The 22,756-nt window shown below is 39.4% G+C and overlaps 1 protein-coding gene across 4 annotated transcripts in view; it reads left to right on the top strand.

Annotated features, from left to right (window-relative positions):
- The window catches only part of TRIM9 (tripartite motif containing 9), a 118,466-nt gene that overhangs the window by 45,651 nt on the left and 50,059 nt on the right, over positions 1-22,756 (top strand). The window lies entirely within an intron of this gene.

Raw genomic sequence — 22,756 nt, 5'->3', positions numbered from 1 at the left:
CATAAAGAGCAGAGCAGAAATGAATGAAATAGAAACAAAGAAAACAATAGCAAAGAACAATAAAACTAAAAGTTGGTTGTTTGAGAAGACAAACAAAATTGATAAACCATTAGCCAGACTCATCAAGAAAAAGAGGGAGAGGACTCAATTCAATAAAATTAGAAATGAAAAAGGAGAAGTTACAACAGGCACCACAGAAATACAAAGCATCCTAAGAGACTACTACAAGCAACTCTATGCCAATAAAATGGACAACCTGGAAGAAATGGACAAACTTTTAGAAAGGTATAACCTTCCAAGACTGAACCAGGAAGAAATAGAAAATATGAACAGAATAATCACAAGTAATGAAATTGAAACTGTGATTTTAAAACTTCCAACAAAGTCCAGTACCAGATGGCTTCACAGGTGAATTCTATCAAACATTTAGAGAAGAGCTAACACCCATCCTTCCAAAAAATTGCAGAGGAAGGAACACTCCCAAACTCATTCTATGAGGCCCCCATCACCCTGATACCAAAACCAGACAAAGATACTACAAAAACAGAAAACTACAGACCAATATCACTGATGAATATACATGCAAAAATCCTCAACAAAATACTAGCAAACAGAATCCAACAGCACATTAAAAGGATCATATACCATGATCAAGTGGTATTTATCCCAGGGATGCAAGGATTCTTCAATATACGCAAATCAATCATTGTGATACACCATATTAACAAATTGAAGAATAAAAACCATATGATCATCTCAATAGATGCAGAAAAAGCTTTTGACAAAATTCAACACCCATTTATGATAAAAAAAAAAAAAAACTCTCCAGAAAGTGGGCATAGAGGGAACCTACCTCAACATAATAAAGGCCATATATGACAAACCCACAGCAAACATCATTCTCAATGGTGAAAAACTGAAAGCATTTCCTCTAAGATCAGGAACAAGACAAGGATGTCCATTCTTGCCACTGTTATTCAACATAGTTTTGGAAGTCCTCGCCACAGCATTCAGAGAAGAAAAAGAAATAAAAGGAACCCAAATTGGAAAAGAAGAAGTAAAACTGTCACTGTTTGCAGATGACACGATACTATACACAGAGAATCCTAAAGATGCCACCAGAAAACTACTAGAGCTAATCAATGCATTTGGTAAATTTGCAGGATACAAAATTAATGACTATACTACCCAAAGCAATCTACAGATTCAATGCAACCCCTATCAAATTACCAGTGGCATTTTTTACGGAACTAGAACAAAACATCTTAAAATTTGTGTGGAGACACAAAAGACCCCGAACAGCCAAAGCAGTCCTGAGGGGAAAAAAACGGAGCTGGAGGAATCAGAGTCCCTGACTTCAGACTAAACTACAAAGCTACAGTAATCAAGACAATATGGTACTGGCACAAAAACAGAAACATAGATGAATGGAAGAAGATAGAAAGCCCAGAGATAAACCCACGCACCTATGGTCAACTAATCTATGACAAAGGAGGCAAGGATATACAATGGAGAAAAGACAGTCTCTTCAATAAATGGTGCTAGGAATACTGGACAGCTACATGTAAAAGAATGAAATTAGAACACTCCCTAACACCATACACAAAAATAAACTCAAAATGGATTAGAGACCTAAATGTAAGACCGGGCACTATAAAACTCTTAGAGGAAAACATAGGAAGAACACTCTTTGACATAAATCACAACAAGATCTTTTCTGATCCACCTCCTAAAGTAATGGAAATAAAACCAAAAATAAACAAATGGGACCTAATGAAACTTAAAAACTTTTGCACAGCAAAGGAAACCATAAACAAGACGAAAAGGCAGCCCTCAGAATGGGGGAAAATATTTGCAAATGAATCAGCGGACAAAGGATTAATCCCCAAAATATGTAAACAGCTCATGCAGCTCAATATTAAAAAAACAAAAAACCCAATCCAAAAATGGGCAGAAGACCTAAATAGACATTTCCCCAAAGAAGACATACAGATGGCCAAGAAGCACATGAAAAGCTGCTCAACATCACTAATTATTAGTGAGATGCAAATCAAAACTACAATGAGATATCACCTCACACCAGTTAGAATGGGCATCATCAGAAAATCTACAAACAACAAATGCTGGAGAGGGTGTGGAGAAAAGGGAACCCTCTTGCACTGTTGGTGGGAATGTAAATTGATACAGCCACTATGGAGAACAGTATGGAGGTTCCTTAAAAAACTAAAAATAGAATTACCATATGATCCAGAAATCCCGCTACTGGGCATATACCCAGAGAAAACCATAATTCAAAAAGACACATGCACCCCAATGTTCATTGCAGCACTATTTACAGTAGCCAGATCAAGGAAGCAACCTAAATGCCCATCGACAGACAAATGGTTAAAGAAGATGTGGTACATATACACAGTGGAATATTACTCAGCCATTAAAAGCAACGAAGTTGGGTCATTTGTTGAGACGTGGATGGATCTAGAGATGGTCATTCAGAGTGAAGTAAGTCAGAAAGAGAAGAACAAATATCGTATGTTAACGCATGTATGTGGAACCTAGAAAAATGGTACAGATGAACTGGTTTGCAGGGCAGAAGTTGAGACACAGATGTAGAGAACAAACATATGGACACCAAGGGGGGAAAGCCGTGGGGGGGTAGGGGTGGGGGTGTGATGAATTGGGCAATTGGGATTGACATGTATACACTGATGTGTATAAAATTGATGAGTAATAAGAACCTGCTGTAAAAAAAATAAAATAAAATTTAAAAATTAAAAATAAAAGAAATGACATCTGTCTTGTCGTAAGCACTCATTAGCTAGTGTCATCCTCCTAGGGCCACACACACAAAAATTTGTCATCTTTGAGTATTCAGAGACAACCTTCATGTCCCGTTCCATCCTGTATCCCCCAGTTCTTCTCAGAGCATAATATCCAGAACCAAACCTGGTGCCCAGTGTAGGATGTGACTGATGGCAGGGAATGAAACTGGTTCCTCACCACGGACCCGAGCTCATGAGCTGACCTGGGGTTTGCAGACTGAGGCCAGCAGATGAGTCTTAAAAAGCCCCAACAGTGTCAGCCAACAAAGTAGTTAAGAGTTTTCCATATTTTCACATGATGACAATCAACAGGAGGTGAGAAGCAGCCACTCTCTTATACGAATGAATTCTTTAGTTCACCACAATCCTCACCAATCCCAAGTATCTCGCAGGTGCAATATTAGGCTGTTAGAGATAGCCTGGATTTTTCTTCCTTAAGCAAAACCAAACAACTACTACTATTAATAGAAACTTCCATGCGGTGGAGATAATAGGGAGTGGCCAAGTAGCAGCTACTCATCTAACCCATTTCATTCATTTTTCACAAGTTAAGATTGGATTTAGCCACATAATAGGAAACAAGATTGGATTCAATAAAATAAAATTTTTTCTCACTCGCATAGTATAAACACAGAGACAGGTAGTCAGCTTATGGTGGCTACACTGTCATCAGAGACCTATGTTCCGTCTACTGTTCTGCTCCACCATCCTTATTGTGCAGCTTCTACCCTCCAAGTTGCCTGATAGTTCAAAATGACTGCTAAAGTTCCAGTCATCGAGGTCATGTCCCAGACAGGAAAAAGAAGAAAGGGAGGAAAGGGCAAAATGGCATCTGAGTCAGTTCCCATTAAAGAACTTCCTCAGAAGGCCTCTCAAAAACTTCAGCTACCTCTCATTGGCTAATCACAGCTGCAAGGGAGGTTCAGAAATAATTTTTAGCCAAACACATCACTGCCCCCAATAATATAGTGATCTCTTAGGATGGAAGAAGGAGGAACTGGCCATTAGGAAAGCAATTAGTAGCCCCTGGAGGAATTTGAATTGTTGACCTTTTTAAAGATGCAGATCTATATCAATGCATCCTAATTTTTTTCCTGCATTTACATCATTCTGTGACCTCTGCTGAACCTGTTGTCTAAACTTCCTAAACCACTTTTTTTAATTAATTTTTTTAAAATAATTTATTTATTTTTGGCTGTGTTGGGTCTTCGTTTCTATGCGAGGGCTTTCTCTAGTTGTGGCAAGCGGGGGCCACTCTTCATCGCGGTGTGCGGGCCTCTCACTATCGCGGCCTCTCTTGTTGCGGAGCACAGGCTCCAGACGCACAGGCTCAGTAGTTGTGGCTCACGGGCCCAGTTGCTCCGCGGCATGTGGGATCTTCCCAGACCAGGGCTCGAACCCGTGTCCCCTGCATTAGCAGGCAGATTCTCAACCACTGCACCACCAGGGAAGCCCTTTTTAATTAATTTTTATTGGAGTATAGTTGCTTTACAATGTTGTGCTAGTTTCTACTGTACAGCAAAGCAAATCAGCCATACGTATACATATATCCCCTCTTTTTTGGATTTCCTTCCCATTTAGGCCTAAACCACTTTTGACATTATTCTGCAAAATCACATCTTACAATCTTGGACTTGTGCAATTTTTTTTAGATTTTATCAAGGGCAAAGCATATAATCTGGTTCAATTCAGACTGTGGCTCCAATCAGAATCTCTTTGGATCCTCAATCTGTCTTTTAATTTAAATATATGCAAATATAGTATCCTCTTTGCTTTTAAGCCATCCATACTCCATTGAAATCTAAAAGTTAAACCAAACAGGACCAACAATATGCCTGAACCGTGCATTATACCTTCAGAAATCTCCCTTTGTTATTTAAAAAGTTATGCTCCACCAGCTAAATAATAAGCTAGCTAAATTTTCTTTTCCTTTTCTAAAAAGATATCACACTAGATTCATTCAAATGCCTTTTTAAAAATCATACTATCAAGTTGGTTTGACAGTACTTATTTCCTGTGAACCATTATTGGCTTCTGGGGATCACTGTTTTCCTTCTAAGTAAATACAACCCTACATTTAATAATTATTTTGAGACTTCATGATTTCTATTAGCTTATACTGAAAATAGAATTGCCTACATTTCAAATTTTATTTAGATTTTATATAGCTGAAACCCTGCTTCATTTATCAAAAAGACTTTGAGGTTGATTTCTTAAGCAGTTGCTTTATTGAGATATAATTCACTCACCCTTTTAAAATTCACCGTTTCAAAGTTTACAATTCAGTGGGTTTTAGTATAGTACTCACAGACTTGTGCAACCATCACTACAATCTAATTCCAGAATATTTTCATCACTCCAAAAAGAAGTTCTGTACCCATTAGCAGTCACTCTCATTTCCCCCTCCCCCAGCCACTGGCAACTACTAATCTATAATACTTTCTGGCTCTACAGAATTGTCTTTTCTGGACATTTCATAGAAATAGAATCATACAACATGTGTCCTCTTGCATCTTGCTTCTTTCACTTAGCATAGTGTTTTCAAGGGGCATCCATTTTGTAGCATATGTCAGTACTTCTTTCCTTTTCATTGTTGAATAATATTCAGCAATAATACTGCATAGATATAACATTTCATTTATCCATTTATTAGTTGTTGAACATTTAGATTTTTTTCACTTTTTGGCTTTCATGAATAATGCTGCTGTGAATATTTCTATACAAATTTTTGTGTAAACATATGTTTTCAATTCTCTTGAGTATATACCTAGAAGTGGAATTACTGGGTCATGTGGTAACTCTATAACTTTCTGAGGAACTGCCAAGCTGTTTTCCAATGTGGCTGCACCCTGTTACATGCCCACCAGCAATGTATGAGGTTTCAATTTCTCCATATCCTCAAACACCTGTTATTGTCTGTCTTTTTTATTATATTCATCCTTGTGGGGATGAAATGGTGTATCAATGGGTTTGGGTTTGCATTTTAATTTGGTTTTTATATGCACAGAGTTCTTAGCATTAAAGAAGACTTTATTTGCTTATTCAAGAACTAAGTGTTTTTCAAATCTTTCTTTCCCTTCTATATCAGCCAGGGTTCAATCAAAGAAGCAGAACCACTAGGAGATATGCCAGTTAGTTAGTTAGACAGACAGGGGGATTTGTGACAAGGATTTGACCTCACACAATTGTAGGAGGAAGTGATTAAGCAGTCTCTGTAAGGCTGTTATCTGAATTCACATCTGATCCTGGAACTTGAAGTCCACAGGGCAGAACTAGAGGAGACTGAAACACACAAGCACAAGCTAGAGCTCATGAGGACAGACCGAAACCCATGTCAGTAGTTCTTGCTTCTGACCTTGGTGACGTGATGCAGGTGTCTTGCAGAATCTGGGGCCTTTTGTCATAGAACTAAACCACACACACACACCTGGCCCAGGAATTGGAGAAGCTGGAGGGTCCAGGGGAAGGTGGAACAATTGCTGGCTCAGTGGCTGCCTCATGCCAACTAGTTGAACCAGCAGATAAGTGACAATGTGTGTAAGTTACCAAAGGACTGATAATTCCCTCCCCCACTCCAAATCTCCCTCAAGGATCTCTCTTGTGGCCCACCCTAACTGGACATCCAGGAAAGGGAATTCTGGAGAATGCAGTTCTACTTTCCTTCACACATTTCAAAGCCACCACCACTTCTCAGTTTCTTTCTACAAGCAGAGAACTGAAAAGTAGTCATTTAATTAGTGAGATGCCTAGTTCTATTAACTCTGTATGCACATCCTATAAAAACAGGTAAAGGATCTCTAAGTTATAAATCCTAATATTTGGTTTCCTGACCAAATTTCACATAAAATTTCTGTAGATGGAATTGATCAAGAATGCTTATGAGTCAAGAGGCATTTCAACACTACCCCAGATGGTTTAGTATTTGATTCTAGCTTGTTCTCTATCTTCTCTTTCTACACTTCTATCTTGTTCTTCTCTCCATTGTTCCCACCATTCTCTGCCTTCCCCTCTTGGATGCCCCCCCACCAGCTTGATGTCTCTGCTGTGCTCTGCCCATGAGACCACATATTCTACCCACTCTGGTTTCTTTCTTCCCCAACACCTCTCCTCTCTCCATACTTTACTCTAATCAATTAGCCATCAGCATACCAGAGTTCTGTCACTTTAAATATATAACTAGAAATAGACGGAAGATGATATTCTAAATACAAGACATTCAGGTAGACAATTCCCATAAAGCTGATTCACTCTAGTAATAACATTCTTAGTCAGAAATTCAGAGGTAAAAACACTATAGGAGTTATAATGTATGCATTTTAGGACCTCATATAAGCAAGTTAAGCTGTTAACATTATTAACCACGAGCTTAATATTTTATGCTGGGAATATATATGTGTGATATATATGTAATTAGAAGTGGCAGAAGAGGAGGCCAGCCCTGTGTTTACCCAGAGAAGGTTGAGGCCAGGTCTAGAAGAAGTAGGCAGGTCTGTAGCAGAGCAGGCTTGGCTCAGCTTCTGGGAAAGGCTCATGATGAAGGGACACCAGTTCCTCCACCCACACCTGCCCATAGGACCAGGCCTCCAAAGGCCTCAGAGGGCTGCTCTTACCCTAAGGAGGAAGATGCCCAATGGGAGGGATGGGAGGAGAGAAACTTTATCTTAAAAAGATCATTTCAAGTTTGCCTTTGTGGCCAGCACATTTGTAAAACTAATGTAACTTCAAGGTCCCCTTTCCTCACCAAAATTCTTCCCAGTTTTCTCAACATTACCAAAAATTCCCTTAACTACAAAGTCTTTCGTTTGACAGCTAGAAATAAAAGATTTAAAAAGGAACTCTTTGGTTTAGATAAAATTTTAATGTGAATGAATTTCAATGACAGGATAATGGCGTATTTGGTCGATCATTCAATCATTCTTAAGTGACTGGTATCCAATCCTTCCTAAGCTATGAGAGGAAGAGGAGAAGAATTGACATCAGGGGACAGGCTGAGGGGACAAGGAAGGTGCCCAACGCAGAGAGGCAGACTTTACCAGATTTGGCCATAATTATCTTCTGCTGGGTGGGGAGAATGACAGGTGAGATACTGAGGAATTACTGTGTAATACTTGCAATGACATTTAAAAACCACTTAGCATAATGCAACTTAGGCTGGGGAGGGAGGGGTTGATTTAGCTATCAAGTTCACACTTTGCAGAGGGTTCTCATCACAGTCTTGAATAATCAGCATCCTTATTCAAAGCTGCATACTCATTCCCTTCTCAGTTCTCTTTTGAGGACACCACCTCACTCCAACAGAACTTCCTGCTCCAGCAGTGAGTCCCATGGTTCAGAAGGAAATGTGGCTTAATGGATTCAGGAATGGAATTAATGGAATTCACTTTGTTAATTATATACTGCTAGATTGATGGCAATTTTTTTCTTACAAATCAGAATTAACCATTATGAGTTGTATAAATGTTACTAGGAAAATATGTTTATAAAACATTTTTGAAACTCTGAACATCATGGTAGGTTTTGAAATGAAAATAAAAAACATGAAAATGTTCCTACATATCTTAACATGTAGAATAAATAACATATTTTAAATTATTTTTAATTGATAAAATAAGATTACTAAGAAGGGGAAATGATGGTAAAGAGAAAAGAGTATTCTTGGACAATAGCAGCACCTTATTTTCAATTAAATTCATATCATACTTAAGAACAGCTCCGGAAATCTCGTCTTTTCAAGAACTAATAGTTTCTGGAAATAAGAGGAAAGACATTTGGGGGTGAACACTTGTCATTTGCTGTGAGGTGCTCTAAAATCTATTCCCTCTACCTCGGATGAAAACATCATTGAAATTCACAGGAGGGCTAGGCTGTGCAGCCCACACTTGGCGGGTGCGAGCTGCAGCTCCTAACAGGCCTTTCCGTGCACATTGCTCTGTCTGCGTGATGTCAGCGGCAGATTCAGCAGTCACCTCACATAACCCACCCTTGCTCATGCAAGCTTTTAACAGGCTTTTCTTTGGAAATGATTGCACAGTTATTTAGTAGTTTACAAAATCAACCAATTCCCATGGTGAGGTTTATTTCTGCGGGAGTCAAATCTTAGATTCTAACTAGCAGAGCGAAAAGCTGTTGTCATGGAAACCATTCCCATTTCACTAGGCAGGAGCTGTAATTCACTTGCCTGGAGATGGATTGACAAAGACGCAGAGGGAAACGGTAAAAAGAAATCAGACATAGATTAAATCCATTTTTCTGAACAATATTGATGATCGCTATTAATCTTACTTTGGATGGAAAATTGACCTATAAATGCTGGATCCTAACAAACCTTTCAATGCTGGGGGGAAAAAATCGATGTTTTAGAAGCTATTTAAGATAACCCAAAGAGTTTCTCTTTTGTCAATGAAGAGAATCATTTATTAGAATAATAAGATTGTGTTTTAATTTGTTCTCAGAATAATTGAAGCCATGATAGTGAGGGAGAGAGTTGTGTTAAGGATAATTCAATGTCCTTCTATTTAGGCTTTATAAGTAAAATGTTAGGACTGTCAGAGAAGTAATATGTGGATTTATCATGAATATGAAAGGATCGCATGCATCTCAAATTCATAGTCAAACCAGGCACGTCTGCACACAAGTTCTTCTTCCTACAAACTTATGGCGTCATGAGTTGACCAGAAAGGACATGTGTATTTCCAGCCTTATGGTATTTGTGCCTTCCTAAAGGGCGGGACATTTCTAAGGGTAGGTGGAGGTACTAGTAGAGGTGGTCTGAGCCATCCCATTTCTTACTCCATAGGCCCAATCATTCCTGCTCCCTCTGAGAAATTACCACTTTTCAGATTAGGCATACATTTCCTCCTAAAGGACCTTCAACCAGACACATCCTTTTTTATTTTATTTTTTATTGAAGTATAATTGATTTACAATGTTGTGTTAATTTCTGCTGTACAACAAAGTGATTCAGTTATACATATATATACATTCTTTTTCATATTCTTTTCCATTATGGTTTATCCATCCCATTTCTTACTCCATAGGCCCAATCATTCCTGCTCCCTCTGAGAAATTACCACTTTTCAGATTAGGCATACATTTCCTCCTAAAGGACCTTCAACCAGACACATCCTTTTTTATTTTATTTTTTATTGAAGTATAATTGATTTACAATGTTGTGTTAATTTCTGCTGTACAACAAAGTGATCATTATACATATATATGCATTCCTTTGTATATTCTTTTCCTTTATGATTTATCAGAGGATACTGAATCTAGTTCCCTGTGCTAAGTAGGACCTTTTTATTTATCAAACCAGACACATCTTTTAAATTACAATGATGTCATTGTGAGAGGGCACACAGACCAGAGTTAGCGGATGCCATGTGGCCAGATTTCAGGTGCTGCTGGGTATCTGCAACAGAAGTGAAGTGACAACATGGTCAGAGGAAGGGTTGAGAGATGATGGTCTTCATCCAAGGCAGGAACAGCTCCCAATATCAAGTATTACAGAAAATTGAGTGAAATATTTCTAGTAGTCAACTCTAAGATCCTTGAGGGGTTTGTGGGTATCTGTTTAAATTCAGAGATTCAGTTGAAAGACAAAGTCATCTGAAAAAATTAACCCCACAGCATGGGGTCTTAGTAAAGAAAGATTAATTATATACAAGGAGTATTTATCCTTGGGGAAAAAATGTTCATTTTAAAATAAAAAGTGTAAAGTATCTCCAGTAAAATATACAAACCTTAAATTTACAGCTCAATGAATTTTTATATATATACAAACTTTTACATTTATTTATTTATGTATTTTTTAACATCTTTATTGGAGTATAACTGTTTTACAATGGTGTGTTAGTTTCTGCTTTACAACAAAGTGAATCAGTTATACATATACATATGTTCCCATATCTCTTCCCTCTTGCACCTCCCTCCCTCCCACCCTCCCTATCCCACCCCTCTAGGTGGTCACAAAGCACAGAGCTGATCTCCCTGTGCTATGCGGCTGCTTCCCACTAGTACATTTATATATATGTTTCCACCACCCAGATCAAGATGTAGAACATATCCCTACACATAACACTTTCACCATTTTCCTGACTTCCATTATCATGGATTAGTTCTGCCTGTTCTTAAACTTTACATAAATACAATAGATGTATTTTTGTGTCTCACTTCTTTTGATCAACATAATGTTTTAAAACTCATTTATGCTTCGCATATATCATTATCTTGAATGTATTCATTGCTAAACAGTATTCTATTGTATGAATATATAGAATTTATTTATCCATGTTACTGTTGATAGACATCTGGGCAGTTTCCAGCTTGGGGCTATTATAAATAAAGCTGCTATGAACATTTTATCTAAGTCTTTTGTGGACATATGCTGTCATGTAGGGTAGCTGTATATTTAATTTTCCTAGAAAGCGTCAGTTTTCTCAAGTGGTTTTGCCGTTTTAACTCTCATTAGCCTGTGTGAGGCTCTCCATCCTCACCAGCACTTAGTGTTGTCAGTCTAGTGGGTGTGTAGTGGTCTCTCTGTGTGTGCCCTTTTTTCTAAAGAAGCTTTTTAAAGAAGCTGTGCTAATATCTGCCTCAATGTTATAGGAGGGTCCTGACATCAGAATAAAAATTCAGATATTGTGATTAACACTTCCCAGCCTCCCAATGACCCCATGACTTTGAAAAATGTAGCTTTTCCAAGATAAGTAAAATTTCAAGTGAGCTGAGATTTCAGGGTATATATAAACTGATGGTCATAACAGGTTCAAGTGGAAAGGAACACTGGTATCCAAAACACACGTCAGTTTAGGCTTGAACAAATAGCGACTTGCTCTGAAGAGACCAAAAATCTGTTTCCGGTCCCTATTTTAAAATAGCTGAAATTCAATAGCTGACTCCAGCCTCATGCGGAAGCTTCACTCTTGGTGATTAGCCACAGGGCTATTGAGACAGCTCAATCTCACAGAATTTCTAGTTTATGAGGAGGTCAGATGCCTCAGATACTTCACATGTGTATGTAAAGAGCTGAATAGCCAATTATTGTTCCTTAACCTTGAAATGTGTCCACAGATTTCACCGGGCCAAATTCTTTGTAGTCATTCTACTTTTCTTTGGAAGCTAGTCCAATGTCAAAAGGAGAACAGAGGATGCATATTCTAAATACATTTACAATATATAAGATGAAGCAATCTGGCCATTGCCCAAGGGAGTGAGCATCCAGCTCCTAACTGACTTCCTTCTCAGGTGTGTTAGGTTTCTATTACCACAACCCTTCATGACTTAAAACAATGCAGATTTTTTAATCTTACAGTTCTGTAGGTTAAAAGTCCAACACACAGGGCTGAGTCCCTTCTGGATACTCTGGGGAGAATCTGTTTCCTTGCCTTTTTCATTTTCTAGAGGCCACCTGTGTCCGTTGGCTCATGGCCAGCTTCAGAGCCTGCAATGTGGCTTCTCCCTGACCCTTCTTCTCTTGTCACATCTCTCTCTCATTGACTGTAGCCCAGAAGGTCGTCTACTTTTAAGGACTGATGTGATTAGAATGGGCTCATCAAGATAATCCAGGATGATCTCCCCAAACCAAGGTCCATAGCCTTAATCACATCTACAGAGTTCTTTTTGCCATGTGAGGTAAGATAACACAGGTTCCAAGGATTAGGGCGTGGACATTTGGGGGAGGGGCATTATTCTGCATACTACATCAAGAAATAGAATCGACACCCAGGGATTGAACCTGGTCACCCTGATTCTGGTGGCTGAGCCCTGCTCTCAGTGACACTACCAAGGCCCAGGTGCTCCCTTGGATTGAACGTTCATTAATGCTGCTTAATGGTGTAGATGCCACAAGTGTGGCTTTTATTCCTCCCAGGGTGTCACAAAAGCTGAAGAATAGATGGTATGCCACCTCTTGTATTTGTTTCCCAGTAAAGTTTAAAGGAAACTTGTGACTTTAATCTCAGTTACAGGATTGCTTAGCTGTGAGCTTTTCTTTGATGTTATGAAAAATATTTTTAAAAGAGTTAGAAACCACTGTATCTTGCCATGCAACTCATAACTTAATACTGGAAAAAAGGACACTGAAATTATTGAATGTTCAGAACATAAGAAGAGTCTGCCAGAGCCATCCTGATGTAAGCACTTAAGTGCAAAACAGCCTCTTTCTTTTATGGTCTGGCCACCATTGTGATTTACCTTTGAAAGTATATTAGAGTTGGGAAGGATTCTATTCTGGGTCTAGGAGGTGCAGGATAGGGAGAAGGGAAAAAAATATTGCTGGTTTTCCAAGTTCCATCTGAGAACAGTATTTCTAGTAGGAACAATGTTATAAAGAGTATGTGGGTTTCCTACCTCATCCAAATAATCATATTTTTAACTATAATATATTTTCACAAATTATTTCTCCTCATTAATATCTAGATAAATTATCAATTCAGTTTCAATTTCCAGTTTGATCCAAGGATTATTTAGAACGGTATTTTTTAACTTCTGAGAGATACATTAAGCGAAGCATTTGGGGTACTGTAGTGGGAAAGGAGAATCAAAGTTATTAGTTAATTTTGACTCAGTAATGGACAAATGTAGGTTTACATGTGATGAAGATGGGAAGGTAGCAGCTTGCAAATGGAAAAGCATAGCAAAACATCCAAATTAATTGGTGAGTGGTATTAAGATATTAAAAGAAATCTGATAAAGCCACACATTTTTTAAAAAGGAAAAATGGGCTTCCCTGGTCACGCAGTGGTTGAGAGTCTGCCTGCCTGACACGGGTTCCTGCCCCGGTCTGGGAAGATCCCACATGCCACGGAGCAGCTGGGCCCGTGAGCCATGGCCACTGGGCCTGCGTGTCCCGAGCCTGTGCTCCACGGCAGGAGAGGCCACAGCAGTGAGAGGCCCGCGTACCGCAAAAAAAAAAAAAAAAAAAAAAAAAGGAAAAATGCATTATAACAAAGAGAAATATAAACAATATTGATGGAATACAGTCAACTATATCAATTAATACAATAAGTGTAAATAGCCCAAATTTCCCTGTGGTAATGAAAAAAAGTCAGATTGAGTTAAAAACAAATGTAGTTTTAAAATGAAAGATGAGCAAAATTTTACAAGAGAGACAGGAGGGTATATATTTAGTAGTATCATATGAAACTGAATTCAAGGCTAAAAGAACTAAGTGAAGCATAGAAGGATAAGATCTAGTGTTAAAAGGTATAAAGAAGATATAACAAAGTAGAAAGCCACAGATACAGAAAGCAAAAACTCCTAAAAATAAAGGAGAACATGATCCTTGTGGGAAATTTGATATCTATTTGTTTTAGAAAATTATAAGTCAAGTAGACAGATAATGAACAAAAATATAAAGTATCTTAATAACCCAATTAACAAGTTCAAGTATGTTTACAAATATGTTACAAAGGTTTATATTATGCATATCATCTTTATATTATACATATCCTGTCCTGTAAGAAGAGAGTATATTCATCTCTTATGCCCATTACATGTTTACCAGAAGCTATCGTGTACTTGTATCTGTCCACAAAATAATGATTATAAATTCAAAAGAGTAGAGATTTTGTGAATCAGACATTCTGACCATAATCTACTAAAACTAGCAACCTACGACTTCACTTCCTCTCCAACAGGCAACCTGAATTTTCCAGATCTCTTTCCAGTTTTTGGCCCCTAAGGTAAGCAAACACGTGTGGTGAGGCCAGCCTTGTCTGGTCATCAGCAGTGGAAGAAACTAGTTTCTGTAATTAAACACTTAGGTAGCACCCCAAGGACAAGGACCTCTTCTAAGGGCTTCACAAATAATACCAGTGAGAACTTATACCTTAACTAGGAAAAGATCAATAAGAAGCTTTTGAAAAAAACCCACCCACCCACGCTGGTAATTTTAAAATGCAAATTTTAAAAATGAGGTTCCATTCTTTGCCTATCGGATTACAAAGATAGATACAAATTATAATATTTAGAGTGAGATATACAGACAATAATACTTGCCTATATATTACCTTCAGCATGAGTGTAAATTAGATGATTACTTAGAGGAACATTTTGATAACATGATTTTTAAAACCCTCTAACTATGAAAGTTTGCTGATCAAGCAATTTCACTTTTGGAAATGGGAATAATCAAGAATGTGTCCAAATATTTCCTTCATGAATTTCATTTTAGCTCTTTGCAACAAGATGGAAAGAAACTAAATATCCTAAAATAGGAGATTATTTAAATAAATTATGATGCACCTGCACAGTGGGTTACCCTGCAGTTTATCGGTGAATAGCACAGATTCTGGCTGCAGACTTCCTAGGTTTGAATCTCTGCTCTGCTTCTTAACAACTGTATGACTTTGGACCACTTAACCTCCCTTGCCTTCACTCTCTCACCTATAAAAAATATGAATAATAATAGTATCCACCTTTGCTGGGTTATTTTGTGAAAAAAGATGAGTTAATATGTGTAAAGCTTTGTGAGAAGTGTCTGCCATGTAGTAAATGTTATCAAAGTGTTATATAGCTATTATATAGTCAGATAGGGAGTCAGTGTACTTAGTCAGATGGAAAAATATTTATAGCATATTAAATGAAAAGGTCAGATTTCAAGACATCAATAAGTATATGACGTGATCCCAATTTTGTTGATATACACTATATGGAGACATATGTAATTGACTATAAGTGTATACAAAATTTCAAAAGATAAACATCAAGTGTTCATTATCAAGGCTATTAGTAGTATGTCTCTGGTGAGATTGAGGGTTTTCTTTTTTTCTTCTAAGTCTCTTTATTCTCTGATTTTTCTGAAATGAGCATGTTCTGCCTTTGAAATAAGGTGGGAAAAGTTTTTTCTTAAAACAAATAAAAAGTCTTGCTTTTGCCAATTCTCCTCACTGGAAACTTGAAGGGTTGAGTAAGAAGTCATTCCTGTTTTGAGCACTTAACACTTGAGTCTCTGAAAAAGCACAAAGCATTTCTAAATGAAAAATAGTTCAGTGCTTTTTTACCTTTTCATGTATATTTCTAAGATCATGTTTTAAACTATTTAGTGAAAAGTCCTTATTTTAGAACTGAGAGTTTCTATCTGAGGTATTTAAATACTATTAAGAACTGAAAATTTATAGATCTTAAATCTGTTTTGCTTGTCTTAAAACTATTCCCTGGTAGTAGCCGACAAAGCAGAATGCTGTAATACCAACTGGAAGAACATGATGGACCAGTGCTGACGTGAAGGCAGCCGGGGGGATCCACAGAGAAAATAGCTTTCTGGAAAAGCACTCAGAGCCTGCTGGTTGGGGCCCTAGAATTCTCCTAGGAGAAAAGACAACACACACACAAAGGAGATCTATCCTGTAGTCCATCTCCAGGATGTAAAATCCAATATTTGCACGAAGGCTTAGCCCAAGGAAGGCAAATTTCTGATTCTCGGCTGTAAATACTTAGTAACTGCCTAACAACACACATGTGGTGGCTTAGAATATCCAAAGAAAGGCATGCTCTGCCTTGGGCAGAGTGGTGTTGACCTTAGAGCCTGTGTGCCTGCCACTTTATTAAAGTTTCAAGCCTTCAATCACAACAGTTTCTGCATGAATTCTTTCACAGCTTGCAGCACTCTAAGCAAAAGCCATAGAGACATGGCAAATCAATTTCCACCAAGAAACTACGAACATTGGGGTGAGGCAACAGTTATTTTGCTTTGCAATGAGGTATAAAGTAGCTGCTCTATTACATTGCTGAAAAAACCTTCAGTGTTGATTTGCATCTCCATTTTGAGTGTTTTCTGTCTAAGATGGAGAAAGATCTGAAGTTTGGTGGATAAAGACTGTGCAGAGAACCTCTGGAATCAAACTCTGGCCAGAACTGGCTATGTCTTACTAGGAAAGCAGATACTTCTCATTTTCCCTGAGAAGTGGAGAAGCTACATTTCTGTTGTTAGTTGTTAGAGTATTCCAGCTTTCTTCTGCTTTATTAGAGAGCCTATGGGAGAGAACTTTTAAAGGGGACATTATTAAGCTCAGAATGGTGGAAGTTTCAATGCAATGATTGTTCCTTGAGGTAAGAGATTATGTCTACTTTCTTTATTATTGTTTTCCTGGCATGAATCACTGTGCCTGGTCCATGGTAAAAATGGAAGGTTGATTAAATTAATAAATCATGAAGGGAAAGTTATAATTGCTATCTGTATTAGTCAGTTTTGCTGCAGTAACAAACAACCCCCAAAATCTCAGTGGCTTATAAATCAAAGGTTTATTTCTTGCTCATATTATATCATAGGAAGTAGTCTGAAGTTCCATTATACATGTCTTCTTTCTAAGGGCCACAGCCACCATGTGGGATATGCCCTGTGGCATGCTGACCTGACTTACACCAGCCCACAGCTCAAAAGAGTTGATAGTGCACATCTCTCCCCAACTCTGTTCAGTGATGCCATGTTGGTGGCCTAAAATTAACTATGTATTTACACCATGGGAACTGGCAAACACTGCAAATCAAATTTTGTTTGTTTCTTGTTTTTGTTTTTTGAGGGCCAGTTTATCAATACACCCCTGGATCTGTGTGACAAAGAGGAAGAGCAAAAGAGCTGGCAGAAAATCACAAGGCCTCTTTAAGCTAAAGCAAATCACATGGCCAAGGGTGACAATGGGGCAGGAACACATGCTCCATCTACAGGAGGTCCTCCAAGTCCTGTGACAAAGATGGGGAGGGAACAAACAATTGTAAATACTACAATATACCCGACTGTCTAGATAATTGTAATTGACCAAACCCCACATTAGGACATGTGGTATGACAAAGTGTTTTAATGATTTATGTATGGGTATTTTAACATAGTTCTCATTGTAAAAACAATACTACTTATTAAATGCTTACAATATGCCATGTGTTGTATAGAACTTTATATAGTACATAATCCTCACCACAGTACTATGATACAGGTACTGTTATTATCCACGTGTTGCAGATGAGGAAACTGAAGCCTAGAACATTGTTTTTTTAGATAGGGTCCCCTGGACACAGATTCAGAGAGTTGAATAGGGATGGTTAGTTGCTCAGTGGTCTCCATAGATTCACCTCCAAGGAAGTGAAAAGGCCAGGACTGAGCAGAGGGAGGAGTTGACCTGCAGGAGCCTCAGCCAATCCTGCAGGGAGTTCTGGAGCTGGGATGACCCTTCAGGATTATTCTCAAAACAAGGTAAGGGGGTCCAAGCCGGTCCCTATCCATGGGACACCCCTGGAAGGGGGTATAGCCTTGAGCGACCCAGTTTGCTATGGCCAAGAGCAATTCCCAGTGTAATTTATCAACAGCAGATAGTCCCAGCTGGAAGAAGGATGCAGCAGCCTTGAGAGGGAACCTGGGCAGAGCGCCACAGAATGCACTGTGGTTAGGTGATATGTCCAGGGCCACACAGCTAGTAAAAGGCTAGGATTGAAACCCACGTCCACCTGCAAAGGAGGCAAAAGTATACAATGGAGAAAAAACAGTCTCTTCAATACGTGGTGCTGGGAAAACTAGACAGCTACATGTAAAAGGATGAAATTAGAACACTATCTAACACCATATACAAAAATAAACTCAAAATGGATTAAAGACCTAAATGTAAGGCCAGATACTGTAAAACTCATAGAGGAAAACATAGACAGACACTTTAAGGGAGACTAGGGTCATCCTAGGGATGCAGTCTTGAGCTATTAGAAACTATGTTAGTGTTTTTTCAAGTCTTTGTAGGCCAAAATTGAGGCCTATAAAGTAAAGAAGAGGGCTCAGAGGAGCCTGGCTAGATAGAGTTTGGTCAAGGAGAGACTCTTTGTCACAACCAATTAGCAATAAGCAGCAGTTTAGTGGACCAGTGCCCTACCCTTAAGACCCCTGTGATACAAGCCTCATCCAAAGCTAAGAGCCTCCCTATATACCACTGATGAGATAGTTCATACACACACAGTCACATACTCTCACACACTCTATACTCACATTCACACTGACATATACACTCACACTCACATTTACATACAATCACACATAGGCTTTCGCACACACATATGCATACACACTCACATACACAGCCTCGCACACACATGTTCACACACTCACATACACTCACACACACACACACACACACTTGCCCCTGGACTGTGTGTTTCAGTTCCCGGGCCCAGCTATTCAGTTTGTAGATTGCAGCCTATTCGCTGACCCAGCCCTGCTGTTAAGTAAGAGACAGGGTGGCAGCTCCAAGCAGCCAGCCTCTGAGGCCTCCCACCCATCTAACTACCGTGAGCTGGGGCTGGGATAGATCCAGGATCTCCCACCAACAGAGAGACCAGAGGAAAGAGCCCTTCGTGGGGGGAGGAGAGGTACAGGCAGGAACTGAAGTTCTAACTGGAAGGAGACTCAGGCCCCTTGGGTAGCTCAGCTTGGAGGTTCCCCAGGTTCTACTCACTCTTCTCTTCCTTGATCTCATTCCACACTCAGCCCAGTCCCTGCCTGAGATCTCAGGTCAGCAGGTGATAAAGCCAGCGTTGGACCCCAAACTAAAGCTTCTGGCCCTCTCCCATGAGACCACTCTCTTTGACAGGGGTCCTTTTTAAAGTCACTAAAAAAGCTTTATGAAGGAAAAAAGTTGACCATTTCATAGGGTAACTAGTCTTGCTGTGGTTTACATGTAAGCTGACTGTTAAGCATAATCAAATTCCCTAATAATCATAATCCCCTCCTCAACTCACATTCTTTAGTTTTACATGCTCTCACCATGGGTTGTTTTTGTTTCTTCCTCTGTGGGTGAGGAAAGAACTCTCTTCTCAGGAGGCTGGAGCAAAGAGCACAACTTTGGAATCAGACTAGGGTTTGTGTTCTGGCTCTTCCATGAACCAGTGAATGGTAAAACCTTAACTCAGGAGTATCCACACCTTTGAGCCTCTGCAAAATGGCAGGGAGGTGATTGGGGTTAAATAGGACACCTGATAAAAGCACCCATCAGAGTTCGTGGCTCATAAGAAATGACCAATATGTTGACACCATTTGAATTTCTTGTTTTTACTTTTTAATTATATAATGTCAGTAATGTAGTGAGACTCAAAAATCAGTATTTTTTCAAGAAAAATTGTTACTCTCCCGGGGGGGCGGTGGGGGAGGGTTCCTTCTGAATCGCATTGCATCAATCCTCACTTTTCTCCTGTGTTTTGTGGTGACCTTGGTATCTGGCAAAGAGGTGGCGTGGGCCACAGTCCCAAGCAGGGTGCACTATGTCAGAGCTGCCCAGGGTGGCAGCAAGGTCGTTTCGGGGCCATCAAGGTGCCTTTGCATATTTGCCGCCTCACCTATTTTGTACCAATTCTTGGTTGACCATTTTTGACCCATCTCGTGCTTATAACTTCAGATCCCAGACAGCCAGGAAGCTTCCTTTCATTTGTTCCAATTTGTCTCCATCCAGTATTTGTAGTAAACTGATGGGGGGAAATGACAGAAGAATAATGTTCGTGGCAGGGAAAGGAAAGAAGACGCGACTTTCTGTCTGGGAAAGCTTGGTGTCTGGGAGGATGCACTGAATTCGTTACCGGTTTCCTGAGCCTAAATAATAGTGGTTCTGAAACATCCTCCACAGGGACTCCCAGACTGAGCTCTGACCTCTTTTAACATACACTTCTTTGGGAGGCTAGGGGAGCCAGCCCGGGTAGAAGCTGGAGGGGAAAAAGCCCCTGGGAGAAGGAAGGGAGGAGATGGAGTTCTTTGTTTCTCTCCTTCAAGCTCCAAACAACTTGCCATCTTTCTGGGCGATCTTGGTTATTCCGAGCATTCTCTGAGCTCTGGACTGGATATTTGTCAGTGCTTCTTTGGCTACATCATTTTCCCACTCCCATTCACTTTCTGATCATGACATCTTTTCAAAAGTAAATTGGAAAACAAATATCCAAGAAATCAGGATGTCATTGCTTAGGCATTATAAACAGCTTCTGATGGCTACAGGTACAGCCAAAGAGGCCGAAATGAAAACACATACTACATATTTTCATCTTCAGTGTTCTGGTGTAAATTTACAGGGCTGCTCTGTGGTCCTGAATACAGAACATCTCTGTTAGCATAGAGCAGGTATTTAAATGCTTCTGGAAAACAAAATCAATCAAAAATAATGTTCTTCTACATCAGATGTGGCTTATAAATGTAATCAAAAGACTGTCCTATAAAAGCACTGCACATATAAATCCTTACAAGAAGAGCATTTTCTAGTGATAGTTTCCAGGATTTTTCATTGTCTCCTGCTCTGTTTCCACAAGGTGGCAAATCTTAAGAGAAAGGTTTCTAGATCTTTATCTTATAATGCAGTTGTTTATCAAATACCAGAACAATCATTAGCCAGGTAGAAGACCTGAACAGAGACACAAAGGCAGGAAATCTGCAAATAGAGTTTTGCAGTTTATGTACTGCTTTACTGTATAAAATCCAGGGAGTGGTTGAGGCCAGCACTCTTTTTCTACTATAGTATAATTTTCTTCTAAGTATATAACAGCACCTGGTCAACAATTCTTATTGGGCGTCACGTCTGACTTACATTATACACACACATTTAGTTGCAGGGCTGGACTGTAAGAAATCAGGTAGCTCCAGTTCTGTGCAGCTGAATGAATTTGACTTCTCTACTCAAACCTCCAAATGTGGTTACTAAGGCATGGGTTACAATAAAAGGGGGAAGCCCAGCAAACTCTGACTCATTTAGAAGAAGAGAGAATATGAGTTCTAAAGTCACAAGAACAAACTTTTTCCTTTAGAATATGATTCTCATTCTATTGCTCACTCTTCCAAATAAGACTCTCTTTACCTTCTTCATCCCCTGGGCTCCTGAAAAAGTTCTTGAGAAAACTTTTACCCCAAGTTATAGTGCATCTGGGACCCAGTAATAAATCATTGAGTAGCCCTTTCAGCAACTGTAGGCTCACTTTTAACTTTTTCTTCCTGGGCTGCATCAGTTTAGACTTCCGGAGTTTGAGTACCTCGATCAAAGTACAAGTGATGAAGGGTATCCTCCAAAAGATCCTGTGCCAGGAACCTGCCCTGTGAATCCCACCCCAGTCAGTTTTCAGGTGTTTGTGCGCAGGAAGGAAGAGGTGAGTAAGAGTTAATAACAGTAGACATTTATTAGCATGCACCATGTGCCAGCAGGGTTCTGGACTTTAGATACAGTAGCTCATGCGATGCCCACAGCACCCAAGAATCGTAGTGTTCTTCTCATTTATGGATGAGGTAAAACTATGTGTAAGATATGAACAGCTGGTAACTGGCAGCATTTATGAATTTGGAATAGTTCCCCTAACCACTGTCCTTTATTAGCAGGAGCCTTCAGGCTGATGAATGCCTTAAGCCTTCACAATAATCCAACTACAAAATATTATTATTCCCACTTTTTCCATTCGAATAACTCAAGCAGAGGTCACTTTCTCAAGGTCACGTTTAGGAAGGGACAGAGCCAGAATCTGAACCCTTCCAAAGTCTTTGCTCTTCCTGCCTCCCCACAGTGCTTGCACCAAGCCTGTGGCATGCACACTTTTAAAGAGATTCAGTGCCTGACTGGGTATTTAATAATGCAAATATAAGTGAAAAACATCCATAGGACCAAGACATATAATTTTAAGATTCTGCCCTTTAACTGAAAGGACAGAGTGGGTGAGGCACTGTGTTGGCAAGGAGGAGAAAGGGCTTTAGTGTTCAAAGAAGATGTTGTGGGGAAAGGCAGCGTGTCTCTGTAATTTATAGGAGGGATGGAAGGACTTGCCCAGTCTGCCAGGAGCAGGAATTTTGTACCAAGTACAGTGGTAATGGCTGCAAGTAACGGTAAACTCCAGTACAGGGATTAAACTCGGAGGTAATTTTCCCCCCACCATAACAAGAAGTTTGGTGGTTGGAGACTTCAAGTGTTGGTTCAGGTGTTCAAAGATGCCATTGGAACCCAGGCACT

The sequence above is a fragment of the Physeter macrocephalus genome, chromosome 11 (genome assembly GCF_002837175.3).
Source record: "Physeter macrocephalus isolate SW-GA chromosome 11, ASM283717v5, whole genome shotgun sequence".
NCBI lineage: Eukaryota > Metazoa > Chordata > Mammalia > Artiodactyla > Physeteridae > Physeter > Physeter macrocephalus.
This window is presented reverse-complemented; position numbering and strand designations above follow the sequence as displayed.